Below are 11,229 nucleotides of genomic sequence, written 5' to 3' on the forward strand. Positions count from 1 at the left end.
TTTTTAATATCCACCTGGTGATCTGGATCACCAAACTTTCAGAAGAGGTTAATAGTAACTTACACAGGGAGGAAAGTTGACTATAAAATAGTCAAGCCCCAAGATGTCCGCCCCCCCCAAAATTGGTTTTTGGGTGTGTCCACAAAGCGAGTTTCTTTTTAGATCAATGTAGTATTTTTAATATCCACCTATATGATGGTTCTTAGAAGGGTTTTTTTTTTCTTTTTTTGGTCCTTCCATTTATTATAATGGGTGTCCACAAATGATTCTAAATATGCGTTCTTCATTTTTAACTGCTGGAAGTGTAAAAAAAACACAAATTAAGTTTTGTTGATTTTTTTTCCCCTAAACTCCAAAGTCCTGAAAATGTATGTGGACAATGATTTTTTTTAAAAAATAGTAAAATAATAGAATCTTGATCATAGCTTTACTTATAAATGGAAGACAACTCAATTATCTATCAGCAGTAGGCTGGATATATAATTTATAGTGTGTTCATACAATGAAATACTTCATAGCAATGAACAAAAACAAACTACAGCCACACATAAGTGAATTATTCAAATAAAACAATAAGTGAAAGCAGACACAAAAGAGTACATAAATATGATCCCATTTATATGAAATTTAAGAAGAAGCAAAGTAATCCTACATATCAAAAGCATTTTTGGGATAATTAGGGAAATATAAATAAGTTCTGGATATCTGGCAGTATTAGATATTTATTTATTAATTTTCTTAGGTGTGATGAAGGTATTGTTACCTTTCATCTGAAATAATTAAGAGTAAAGTGTCATGACATTTGGAACCTAGTTTTAAATAGTTCTTGTGAGTGTGTGTGTGTGTGTGTGTGTGCAAAGCAACTACTAGAACCACCTATTATTTTTATTATCAGAGAAAAGTAAAACTATTACATTTGGGGAAAAAATGGAAAAGAACTACAATTTTCTCATAAAAATACAATATAAACACTTCATTTTGGAATAAATTTCTAATCAGGCCATAAAGGGAAAGATTGATATATCTGACTATTTTAGAATTAAGAACTTCTTTCATCTAAAGATACAGTTAAGAAAGAGAAAGGATAGGGCACCTTTGTGGCTCAGTCGGTTAAGCATCTGCCTTCAGCTCAGGTCACGATCCCAGGGTTCTGGGATCGCGTCCCACATTGGGCTCCCTGCTCAGCAGGGAGTCTGCTTCTCCTTCTGCCTGCCACTCCCCCTGCTTGTGCTCTCTCTCTGTCTCTCTCTGTCAAATAGATAAATAAAATCTTAGAAAAAGAAAAAAAAGAGAAAGAGAAAGGATAAGCCACAGAATGGGAGAAGATTTTCAGGAGTGCTGCTTTAGAATAACTCATTCGCCTGCATATATATATATCTTTTATGTACTTCTCCATATGGTTTTTGTATTTGGACCAGGTGGATTTGACTCAGCCAGTAGTGGCCCTAAGGAGGTTTTCATCATGCTTGTTAAATGGGTCATTTAGCTGCAAGGAGGGGTAGCATTGTTGCCTGTGGTAGCACTGAAAATAAACAAACAAATAAAACAAACAAGCAATCTTCTCCAAAGTACTGGGGACAAAAGAGCCTGAGGCTGGGAAGATGTGGGGGCCATTCCTGGGGAGCCCTACCTGGAAAATTTGACACATCATGAAGCCAATTAATTTTCCCTGATTGGCATGAAAATTAATTTGCTTAGAATTATTCACACTGGAGGGTTCTAATTATTCATCTCCATCAAGATGCAAATTGAGTTTTGCACAAAGAGAACTAGGGGGAGGCCAGAGGGGAATGGTGGGGTGTGGTGGGCAGGCCTGTGTTGGAGGAAAATCTGGGACCCAGGTGGTGCTGAAACCATAGGAATTCTGAGCTACAGCTTTGGTAGGAGAGACTCAGGGCCAGCTAGCTTGCCGTCTACATGAAATATCCCCCCCTGGGAGGAGACACTGAAACAGAGGAGAACCATGCTCGAAGTGCACATTGTGTACCAGCTTCATCACATCGTGCTCCTTATGCTGGAAACAGAGAGATGCCTGATGCTGGAGAGACCCCAGAGATGCTCTCTCAGCTGGAGACAGTTACATAACAAAATAAAAAGGATGTGCTTTATATGCATCCTTGCCTGTTATGGTGTCCAATAAATGTTTGATGACTCACTGCTGCATTATTAATCTTTTGGCAGACCACTGAAAAAGTTACCCTCTGTATGAGTAATAAAATTTATTAAGTTATGCAAGAAATATTTGTTACACAGCTACTCTGGGCCAGCCTGTGTTAGGTGCCAGGAATACAGAGGCGAAATCAGCATTTACACCCTCAGGGAGCTCACTGTCTGTGCTGAGACCTCAAAAGACCTGTAGAATGCCTAAGGGTGTTATTAAGGAGGAAAGATTTGTAAGACCCCTTCCTTCCACTGAAAAACACACAGCATTGTTGAGGAAAAATGAACACCTGCATAAATGGAAATGCAAAGGACCCAGATTAACCAGGGCATCCTTTAAAAAAAACAATAATAGAAGTTTACCATGGAACATTATTCAGACATTAAAAATGAGATCTTTCCATTTGCAATAACATGGATGGGTCTAGAGGGTATAATGCTAAGTGAAATAAGTCAGACAGAGGAAGACAAACACCATATAATTTCACTTGAGTGTGGAATTTAAGAAACAAAACAAATGAACAAAGAAAAAAGACAAACAAAAAACAGGTTCTTTTTTTTTTTTTTAAAGATTTTATTTATTTATTTGAGACAGAGAGAATGAGAGAGAGAGAGCACATGAGAGAGGGGAGGGTCAGAGGGAGAAGCAGGCTCCCTGCCGAGCAGGGAGCCAGATGCGGGACTCGATCCAGGGACTCCAGGATCATGACCTGAGCCGAAGGCAGTCGCTTAACCAACTGAGCCACCCAGGCGCCCCAAAAAACAGGTTCTTAAATACAGAGAACAAACTAGCGGTTGCCAGAGGGGAGGTGGGTGGGTGGGGGGTGAAATAGGCGAAGAGGATTAAGAGAATTAAAAATACACTTATTTTGGGGTGCCTGGGTGGCTTCATCAGCTGGGCATGTGCCTTCAGCTCAAGTCATGATCTCAGGGTCCTGGGATAGAGCCCCACATTGGGGTCCCTGCTCAGCGGGGAGTTTTTCCCTCTCCCTCGGCCCCTCCCCTTCGCTCATGCTTGCTCTCTCTCTCATATAAATAAATAAAATCTTTTTTAAAAAAAGAATACACTTATCTTGATGACCACAGAAAAATGTATAGGACTGTTGGATCAGGGCCCCTGGGTAGCTCAGTCGGTTAACCATGGGACTCTTGATTTTGACTCAGGCCATGAACTCAGGGTCCTGGGATCAACCGCATGCCAGGCTGCCTGCTCAGAAGGGAGTCTGCTTGTCTCCCTCCCCCTCTGCTCCTCCCCCTGCTCACACACTCTCTCTCAATAAATAAATAATAAATAAATAAATAAATAAATAAATAAATAAATAAATAAATCTTGAAAAAAAAGAATTGTTGAATCATTAAATTGTACACCTGAAACTAATATAGCACCATATGTTAATTATACCTCAATTTTAAAAAAGAATTTAAAAAGTGAATCCACTTGCTCTATTGACTATCAAAATACTATAATATCATGGTGTATTAGTAAGGTTTCTTCAGACAGAATCAACAGGATGTGTACATGTGCAGAGACTTATTTTAAGGAATTGTCCCACATGATTATGGATTTGGTAAGTCCTAAATCTACAGGGTAGATTGGCAGGCTGGAGACCCAGAGAAGAGCTGCAGTTTGAATCCAAAGATAGTCTGCTCAGGTAATGTATGGAAGGGTTGAATCACTATATTGTACACCTGAAATTATTTTAATACTGTATGTTAATTATACTGGAATCAAAATAAAAACTTAATTAAAAAAAAAAAAAAAAACAAAGACTGCCTGCTGGCAGAATTCCTTCCTGCTTAGAGAAAGCCAGTCCTTGCTCTATTAAGGCCTTAACTGATTGGATGAGATTTACCCACATTATGGAGGACAATCTGCTTTACTCAAAGTCCTCCAATTTAAATGTTAATCTCATCCCAAAAGTACTTTCACAGAAACCTCCAGAATAATGTTTGAGCAAATATTTGGGCACCATGGTCCAGCCAAGTTAAATTAACCATCAAATATGGGAATTAAGAAAGCATGGTATTGGCACAAAGACAGACCAACAGGCCAATGGAAAATATTCAAAACTCTAGGAAAAAATCCCAAAAATATATAAACACTTGATAAATGAACAATGTGATACTGCAGAGCATTAAAGAAAGGTTAGCTTTGCATCAAATGGTGCTAGAACAACTAGAAATCCATATGAAAAAAACTTTGATCTTTATATCAGCCCATTCCCAAATATCAATACCAATTAGATCATAAATCTAAAAGAGAAAAGCAAAACAATAAATATTTAAGAAGACAATCCAGGAGAATATCTTCCATGACTTCAAGGTAGAGAAAGATTTCTTAAACAGGACACAGTAGGCACCAGACATAGAAGAAAGGACTCATAAATTTAGCTACGTTAAAATTAAGAACACTGTGGGCGCCTGGGTGGCTCAGTCATTAAGCGTCTGCCTTTGGCTCAGGTCATGATCCCAGGGTCCTGGGATCGAGTCTCACATCGGGCTCCCTGCTCGGCAGGAAGACTGCTTCTCGCTCTCCCACTCCCCCCCTGCTTGTGTTCCTGCTCTCGCTATCTCTCTCTCTGTCAAATAAATAAATAAAATCTTTAAAAAAAAAATTTAAGAACACTGTTTTATAAAAAGACACTATAATAGTGTGAAAAGCAAGCCACTGAGTGAAAGAAGGTGATGAATGTCAAAAAGCCTGTTACCAGCAAATGTAAAGAATACCCCAAATCATACGGTATTTGTCTTTCCTGACTGACTTATTTCATTTAGCATTACAATCTCTAGCTCCATCCATGTTGCAAAAAAGAGAGTTAAACCAAGAAACAGACTCTTAACTATAGAGAACAAACAGATGGTTACCAGAGGGGAGGTGCGTAGAGAGATGGGTGAAACAGGTAAAGGGGATTAAGGAGGGCACTTGTCATAATGAGCACTGGGTGATGTATGGAAGTCTTGACTCACTATATTGTACACCTGAAACTAATACAACATTGTATGTTAACTAACTGGAATTGAAATTGAAAACTTAATAAGATAAGTAAATATAAAAGGCAAAAAAAAATTATCCCAAATCAATAAGAAAAAGGCAAAGACCAAGTAGAAAAATAGGCAAAAGACTAGAAGAGCAGGCAAAATAAGTAAAGGGAATTAAGAGGTACAAACTTCCAGTTATAAAATAAATAAGCCACAGGGATGAAGAGTACAACATAAGGAATATAGTCAATAATATTGTAACAACTTTGAATGGTGACAGATGATGACTACAGTTATCACAGGGAGCATTTTGTAATGTACATAATTGTTGAATCACTATTTGTACACCTAAAACTAATATTATATGTCAATGATAATACTTCAATTAGAAATTTTTTAATTAAAAAAATTAGAATAGGCACTGCATGAAAAAGAATATCCAAATCAACAATAAAAATATAAATACAGGTTCATCCTCACTGGTAATTAGGAAAATGCAAATTAAGACCACAGTGAATAATGTTACACACCAACCAGATAGGCAAAAATTTTAAAGTCTGACTATACCAGGTGTCAGTGAGGATGTGAAGCAATAAGGCCTACTATACATTGCTGGTACGAGTGTAAAATGATGCTGCCACACTGGGGAAAATGTTGGTAATGTTCAGCCAATCTCACCCAACAATTTTGCTATTGGATATATACCTTATGGAAACACTTGATTATGTGCACTAGAATACATTTTGAAAAATGCCAAAATAGCCACAGTGGCAGCAACTCAAATGTCCATCAATGGCAGAAATGATAAACTGAGGTATACTCATGCAAAGGAATACTATACAGCAATGAAAATGAATAAGTCTCAGATACACAGATACACACAACATAGATTCATCTTCAAAACATATTAAACAAAAAGAAATCAGATACAACAGAATGTCACTGTGCAATTTCATTGTATCATATTGAAGAATAGCAAAATTAAATTATAGGTTTAGAGATGACTACTTAGGTTGTAAAACAAACCAAAACCAAAACCAAACCCAAACAAACAAGCCAAGGAAAAAGAATCCCATGGGAGCTGAGATTGTGGTTACTGCTGAGGAAGGGAGAGGGCCTGATTAAGAAGAGGCGTGCAGAGACTGCCAGGGGCTGGCAGAACTCTATTTCTTCCATTCATGCAATTACACAAGTGTTCGCCACAGTTTGTTAAGCTGATATGTTTGTGTTTTACACACTTTCCTCTATGTTTACAATCTTTTTTTTGAAGATTTTATTTATTTATTAGACAGAGACAGAGAGAGAGCACAAGCAGGAGGAGTGGCAGGCAGAGGGAGAGGGAGAAGCGGACTTCCCACTGAGCTGGGAGCCCAATGTGGGACTCGATCCCAGGACCCTGGGATCATGACCTGAGCCAAAGGCAGATGATTAACTGCCCTATGTTTACAATCATTAACAATATAAAAGTTTATTTGTATTGCACCATAAAAAAAACACTCAATGGATGGGTTCAACAGCATATTATACACAACTGGAGAATTGGTACACTGGGAGAAAGATTTGAAAAAAATAAGTCAGAACACAGCACTGAGAACCAAAGACATGGCCTCTCAGAAAAGGGAGGTTAAGATAGAGATTAGAGGGGGGGCGCCTGGGTGGCTCAGTTGGTTAGGCGACTGCCTTCGGCTCAGGTCATGATCCTGGAGTCCCGGGATCGAGTCCCAAATCGGGCTCCCTGCTCGGCGGGGAGTCTGCTTCTCCCTCTGACCCTCCACCCTCTCATGCTCTCTGTCTCTCATTCTCTCTCTCTCAAATAAATAAATAAAATCTTTAAAAAAAAAAAAAAAGATAGAGATTAGAGGGGAAGGGACTAACTTACACATAATCAGCTTTCCAGGATGAGACAGTAGAGAAAAGGTTTAAGAAAGGATGTTCAAACAGATAATGGTGTAGAGTTTTTCCAGAATTGATGAAAGGCACACATTCTCAGATTCAGAAGCCCAATAAATCCCAAACAGAATAAATAAAAAGAAATCCAAACCCAGATATTTGATAGTAAAAGTGCAGGTAGCTAGAAACAGAGAAGATTTCAAAACCAATGAAGAAGAAAATAGAGATTGGTTACCAAGGAACAACAGTTAGCTCAACAGTGAACTTTGAGCAAAGGCAATCAGGAAGACTGGAATAACACGCTTCTTATGTTCAGAGCAAAATAACCATCAACATGGAGTTGTATACTCAGTGCACTCATTTCCTAGGGCTGCTGTACAAATTAGCACAAACTGGGGGGCTGATTCTTTTCACAATTCTGGAGGTTCGAAGTCAAGGTGTCAACAGAGCCATGTTCCCTCGAAAGCTCCAGGGATGAATACGTCCGTATCTTGTCGCAGTTTCTGGCACTTGCCAACAGCCCTTGGAGTTCCTTGGCTGGTGGCTATATCACTGCTTTGTCTGCCTCTGTCATTAAGGGCTTCTTCCCTGTGTCCGTGTCCCTTTTCCCTCTTCTTAGGACACTCTCGCTGCATTAGGACCCATACTAATCCAGTATGACCTCATCTTATCTTGATTACTTCTGCAAAGATCCCATTTCCAAATGAGGTCTCATTCATAGGTACCAAGGATTAGGACTTGAACATATCTTTGGGGGGCCACAGTTCAACTCACAGCACCTGATAAAACTATCTTCCAACACTGAGAGAGAAATTCAGAAATTTTCAGACCAAAAACTGAGAAAGTTTACCTTTACAGAAAGAAATTCTAAAGGAGGTACCTCCTACAGGAGTAGAATGATTACAAATATAACGCAGTAGATATAAGAACAAATACCAAGGACATAAAATTTTTAAATATGTGGATAAATGAAATGTGGAATAGCCATACAACAGATTACTGGCGATTAAAATGAATGAAGTACTAACACGTGCTACAGCATGGATAAACTTTGTAAACATGACATTAATTGAAAGAAGCCAGGCACAAAAGATCACACGTATGATTTCATTTCCATGAAATGTCCGTAATAGGCAGTTAATGCTTGCCAGGAACTAGAAGGGAAGAATAAGGAGTGACTGCTAATGAGAACGGGGTTTCTTTGGGGGATGATGAAAACATTGCACAATTCGATTACAGAGATGATTGCACAACTCTGTAAATATAGCAAAAGCTAAGGAAATAGGCATTTTAAATGAGTGAACTCTATAGTATGTAAACTATATCCTGATAAAGCTGTTTTTAAAAAAACCAAGAGAGATTAAAAAAAAAAAAAAATACTGCCAAACAACGGCATATAGCAGCTAGAGCTTCAGCCATCCCAAAAGCAAGACGGAGCAAAGGAAAGAAAACAAGTATGGCCATACTTTTAAAGAGATTTCCTGAAAGGACCACAAAATGTCCTGGTACATTTAATTATCCAGAACTTTTCCAAGCTTTCACACAGTGAGCAAGGAAAATTGAGAAATGTAATTTATAAGTGGGCACCTTATGCCCCAAATTTCTCCGTTAGCAAAGAGAAGGGGTAAAGTGGATGTCGGGGAAGACGAAGAGCAGTGTGTCCACATCCTCTTACCTTTGATGTGTTCTGGTGCCCTTACCTTTGAAGTCACCAACAGACAGCCGTGAGAAGGAGCGACCTCTAATCTGCTTTGACCGTACACTCATCTTGCCAGAGACAACTGAATCTGAGCTGTGTGAGCAAGTCCAGGGCCCACAGTTCACTTTCTGCTAAGGCTGTTTCAAACAGCCATGTCTGTTTGAAACTTTCAACCTTGCAACACTGCAACTTGTAGGACACTTAGCCAATTTACAGTTCAGGCTGTGAGCAAAGAATGTTCTCTCAGTACAACATAGTCCCTCACATCTGCCGGTAGACTGGCTAGCTCCAGTCTGAGTTTATCCTTCTTCTTCCGCTCATTACTGAAAGCTTCATGTGCCAACATCTCACTAGCGGTACGCAGACCTGCATCCTGAGGTCCTCAGGAGACAGTTGGCCCCGGTGTTCCGTCTGCTGCAGAACAGAGCAATCAGCTCTCCCACCTGCAATGTCTGTGTGCCCAGTGCCAGAAGCCAGACGTCCTCCACTTTTAGATTCCATTTCTTATAGCACCCCACCTTCAGATTCAGTTAAGAATAGATTTGGAAGGTCATTTCAAAATATTTTGCCCTAGAAGATAACAACTTTACTTAACAGCACAGTTTTAACCATACAAAGCAAAAGTTGGCCGAATTACAAGAAAAAAAGAACAGGGTCATAATCATAATAGGAGGTTTTAACAGGCCTCTGCTGGAAAATAAGTCAAGCCAATACAGGGAGAGAAGGATATAGAATAATAAACAACATAATAAATGATTTTGATTTAATGAATATAGTCACATAAATCCTTTTACTCAAAAATTACAAAATACATATTCTTTTCAAAACCTGATCATTGAAGAGACCAATAAAATAGAAAAATCCCTGACAAGAATGATTAAGAAGGAAAAAAAGCAAGTGCAAAATAAGTAACACTGGGTTGGGAAAGAAGAAGGGACTTAATTACAAATATGATAGAAATAATGTTTAAATCCTAAGAGATTATGTACAACTTTACATCAAAAAATTTGAAATTTAGGTATAATGGGAAATTCTCCAGAAATAATATAAATCACCAAATGTGGCTCAAGAAGAAAATTAAAACCCTGAAAGGGATCTAGCACTCCCACTTCTGGGTATGTACCCAAAGGACACAAAAACAGGATATCGAAGAGTTAAGTGCACCCCCACCTTCATTGCAGCATTAGTCACCATAGCCAAGATAAGGAAACAACCAAACTGTCTGTGGATGAATGGATAAAGAAGATGTGGTATATATACATATACAATGGAATATTGTACACAAGAAATTTTGTATATGAGAAAGAAGGAAATCCTGCCATTTGCAACAACATGGATGGACTTTGAGGAAATTATACTAAATGAGCTAAGTCTAAAAGAGATCTAATGCATAGCATAGTGAATATAGACAACCATATTTTATTATAATCATCAAACTTGCTAAGAGAATAGATCTTAATTATTCCCACCACAGAAAAGAAATGATAATTATGCGCCATGATAGAGGTGTCAGTTATCACTATAATGGCAATCATTTTATATCAATGTACTAAATCAACATGTTGTATACCTTAGATTTATACAATGTCATATGTCAAATACACTTCAATAAAAAAAAAGCCTGAATGAGTTTCTCGCTATTAAAGACATTGAACTCATATTTAAAATTCAATCCACAAAATAAACTAAGTCCAGAAAGTTTTACTAGTGAGTTCCATTAGATTCATTTTATAGACTAGCAAAACCTCAAATACAAGACAGGAAAATAACAGTATAAGAAAGGAAAATTATAGCCAATCTTACCCTTGAATATGAAGAGAAAAGTACAAAAAAAAAAGCCCACATCAATCCAGGAATAAATATTATAAACATTCAAATTCAGACATATACCCATGTGTGTGCCCATTCATGATGAAGGAGAAAAACAGAAAAATAATGTCAGCAAATGCAAAAAAATCATCTTAGAAAATTCGACGCTCTTTCATGATTTAAGAAAAAATTCCATAGTAAACTAGAAATAAAAACAAACTTCCTTAACATGGTAAAGTGCATTTCAAAAACCTATAGCAGTACCACAAACTACTCAAATAAACAAAACCTTGAAAACCAAAAAAAAACCAAAAAACCTATAGCAGCAATTGTTGTCAATAGTGCAGCTGTAGGCCATCCCTTCAAAGCCTGGAACAAGACAAAGGTGACCGGCTATTGCATCTGTGGACTCAATGCTGTCATCTCTTCTATTTATCCTTGTCCTGAAGCTCCTGGCTGTCAAAATAACTAAGAATAAATATAAGTATTCCAAAGGAAGTTTTTTAAAAAACACAATTTGCCAATGATGATTTGCAGATGTCTCAAAGAGATTGATACAACAAATATTGTAACAAATGAGAGCACTCAGCAGGTCACCCAAGCTCTTCTACCCAAGAGCAGCAATCAGTTAGAACATGAAATCCTACAAAGGACAGATTTTACCTTAGCAACAAAACAGTCAGGTACTGGGA

This window comes from Leptonychotes weddellii, chromosome 3 (assembly GCF_054177405.1).
Source record: "Leptonychotes weddellii isolate Sample4059 chromosome 3, ASM5417740v2, whole genome shotgun sequence".
NCBI classification, from domain to species: Eukaryota; Metazoa; Chordata; class Mammalia; order Carnivora; family Phocidae; genus Leptonychotes; species Leptonychotes weddellii.